A 3,963-nucleotide genomic window follows, 5' to 3' on the forward strand; every position below is an offset into this window, starting at 1 on the left:
TGTTGAGCTGAAGAGATGTTTAGCAAAGTATGCCTCATCCAAACATCTTGGTAAAATTTAATTCAGGAAGTTACATTCATACCTGCCTAACATTGCTCCTTGCAGCCACAACTAAATAAAATATTCTTCAATACCGGTTCTGAATTATTGCAGTAGTCTAAGATACCAAAAATCTTGCCACATCCTACCCTGAAGGTATAGTAGCTCTTTTCCACCAAGGACCTGAGTTTGCTAGGAAATTAATCAAAGTGATAGGTATGAAGAGAAATGTAATTAACACTTTCTGGAGATTTCTGGGAGCTGGGTTTGAAATGTGAAAGAATCTCTCCTGGGAGTAATGGATGCCAGAAAATGGTCCTCTGCTCAGTGCAGCAGTCTCAGTCCTTCACCCTTGTTTCCCATTTTATCCTTTGCTTCCATGCATGCAGCAGCAGTACACGTAAAGCTAATCACCCTTCCTTCCCCCTGGATCCTGGAACAAGCCACAGCCCACTAGCAAAACCACTAAAGAGCACACATAATTCCCTCCCTTGGGAGATGAGAGAATGAACTGCACATGGACTAAGCCATTGCTAAATCTTCGTGCATAACTGGAGGAACATATGCCAAAGGGTGAACTTCAGTTAAGAACCTACACAGAAAAGCCTGCTGAGAACAGGCAGGTTTCACTGTCACTGCCAAAAAGCATGAAACAGTGTCCTCTGCGATGAGGAACCACCTCCCCAAGAGAGACTTTGGGCTGCAGAGAATCAGCCTGCCCAACTCACAAGCCACCTGCTCTGAAAACTATTCACGTAATGTATAAACTTCTCTTGAGGCAGAGAAGGATTTAGTGTTCATAGTAAATACACGACGTACATCCACTTACTGGCACCTTATCCAGGCTACGGGCAGTCAGGAAAACAAGAAGGCAGAACGTGGAATCGACAGGTTTTCAAAGATGACTTAGACAATCGGTTCCTATTAGAGCAAACCAAACTTAAAGCTCCAGAGCTCAAATAAGCTTTAAAAAAGGCCAGTCTAAAACACTCCCAAAGTAAACAGCTTGAGTCCTACTTAACTGAGGAAGCCAGAAAGCTGAAATATGCCACCATATGTGACTGGAGATAATTTTGCAAATTGCCTGAATGCTGTACAAGGGTCAGCAAGAGCTCACAAGCCCTGAAAAGGCTGAAATGCACGCCAGCAAAGGTAGCAGACAGCGCACCATTGCTAAACTTGTCATGCCATTGAGCTGGGGATCTTGGGAGCAAATCACGAGCTCAGCCCTGTAAAGGGCTCCTCACACAGCTTGGAGAGTGACTCTTGTGCAACCACTTATAAGCAGCAGAATGTGTTTCTTCTGCTAGGGCTCAGAGAGCGTTTCCGACACGCTGTAATTGCTTGCACGCTTATTGAAGAGGGGGGCAAGGGCAGGAGCAGGGTGATTAGAAGGAAAAAAATCTGTTTACAGCATTGTTCTGCTTTTCAAATTACGTTTTCTTATGCAGCTCCAGTTTTAAGCACAACTACCGAGTTTCAGGCTAATGTAATACTGCTGCAAGTACCGCAGTGGAGAATCTGAGTTCATGTGCTATGGCATATATTGTTGGTGGCTCCGTTACTGCATTTTACAAGGTCATTTTTCTTGGTGTGGGAACACTGTTTTTCTTGGTGTGCAAGGCCTGCTATGGAAAAATTAGAAGTGACGGGGATAAACTTTGCGATGAAATATTTTCTCTCAGAATGAAAGCACAGATTTTAGAGCATCATAAAGTATTAAAAATGTCTTCCAAAATTTATGTTCAAGGCTTCCCTTCCTTTTAGAACTATGTAAAAAGATAAAAACATACCCAAGATGCTTTTTTCCATCTCTTAATATGGCTTCATTTGCCCTTCTTCAGAAAAGAAAGTTTGTACTTGTTTATTTCATAAGGATGCTGCACAACAGCTTCTGGATGCTAATTAAATTAGACCTAGTAGAATTCTCACCAGACAAAATCTCCCCCCTCCCCAATTTTCCTTTTTCTTTTTCCCCATTGGAAGAGATGGAAGGAGGGGAATGAAATCTGATTGAGAAACACAAGGTTGATTCCCTCTCATAACTCAAGACTCTGAGCTATTTTACAACTCCAGTGTGGATTTCCCATTTTGTGTTAGTTTGCCCTGCCACGACCCAGTTCTAACAGCAGCATGAAGCCGCAGCCACGCAGAGGTCCAGCAACCATTGCTGCAGCAGTGAACCAAGGGAGCCTGGGCTTGTGTCTCACCCATCCCAAAGAGCACCACAGGCATACAACAGGATTTTCTTCTCACTGCTGCTCCCTTACAGCCAGTCACAGCGGCACAAGACAATCGCAGACATCTGGAATCTCTGGAGGCACACACAGCTTGGGGAAGGGCACCAAAGGGGAAAAACAAAAGGGAGGAAAAAATAACTTGTTTAATTTTAGGATGGAAGGGGTTTTTTTCTATATTTCTTTCATCTCTCAGTCTAATAAATTGCAGGGGTTAACCCAACTGAAATACCAAAAGAAATCAAAACCTGTCTTACAAAATCCTTCCTTCATTTGATGGACCAAGGGATGGGAGAAAGAGAAGCTCTTCCTCCCTTAATGAATCAGACTTCAAATGCTTACAAATGTTTTAGACTATTTTAATCTCCAACAATATTTTAAGATTACTAAGGATTCTTCCTGAATCCGTTTTATGTAAAAAGGACCCAATTCTGACCACCTCACTTGTGCAGAGTGCGTAAGTCCTAACAGATCATATCCCAGGTTTGATAATCAAAAGCCAGGGGCTTTTGATACAAATTTGCCATGTCGAAAGACATCTATAAAGAGTTGCTGCAAAGATTACTCTTTCCTGGATTTGCCACACTTCTTCAAACGAAATTTCATCAAATGCAACACTGACATACTCACTTCTCACAATCGTTCCTCTCCACAGACCTACCAAGACAGAAAAACCCTGAGAGATAGTTCTAAGTCTGAATTTGTGCAGTTTTGTTTCCCACTCTGATTCTCTCCCTGGGAGTGCAGTGCACCAGGATTTTGCATTTCACTTCAGCACATGCCACGATACAGCCTAAAACCTGTCAAAATCAGAAGATCCCAGTGCAGACTTCCCATTGAGATCTTACGTTGTGATGCTCTGAATGGAAGTATCCGCCTGCTTAAGTGCAACTTTCTAAAGCAATAGAATCCAGCTAGCAATAGAATCCCTGGAAGTTATAAAAACAAAAAAAATTGATAGACTTCCATCTGTTTAACCAATTGCTCTAATCAATATCCTTTCCCCCCATAATGTTTTGTACAGACACAGTCTCTCAAATACATAACTGCAGAATCAATTCAGTTGGGAAGTATATAAAAATTTCAATTCTACAAATGGCAAAACATGAAAATATGAACTGCTAAAGCTATCACAGTGCTTAAAGGCACAGAGTTTATTAAGGTAATCTGTAAAAAATCACTGGACAGAAAAAAGTTCTTGAAGTCAACAAGCTACAAATTTTCATGAGACAGCCAACTACAATGATAATAATCCAGGATAATTATCTGAAGATGATTTTCCTCTTGTTTCACCCTAACCTTACAATAGTGCTCTAAAAGGAGCTCCTCAGGGAAATGGCATCACCCAGAGTTCCCACTTGCCCAGATGTTTCTCTCATTATGTTACAAGCCTGTAAAGAAAAGCCAAATTCAGGTTTATTCTAATGATAGCAAACACCTCATAAAAAACCTCTCCAAATTTACTTTTCCAAGGAACATCCTTTTAAAAGGCATTTCCAGTGCCCATGAGGAAAGAAAGCATAATTTATAAAACATTATTACCAGAAATCTTGCAGATACTAAAAAAAAAAAACATCCTGGAATGTCAAGCCGGTGATAAAACTGCAGCTCAGAACAGAGACAGCACAGTGGGGCCTTACCAAAGTGCACGGCTCAGCACTCCCAAGCACAACTCCCACCAAGTTCA

Source organism: Corvus brachyrhynchos, unplaced genomic scaffold, assembly GCF_000691975.1.
Source record: "Corvus brachyrhynchos isolate BGI_N302 unplaced genomic scaffold, ASM69197v1 scaffold69, whole genome shotgun sequence".
NCBI classification, from domain to species: Eukaryota; Metazoa; Chordata; class Aves; order Passeriformes; family Corvidae; genus Corvus; species Corvus brachyrhynchos.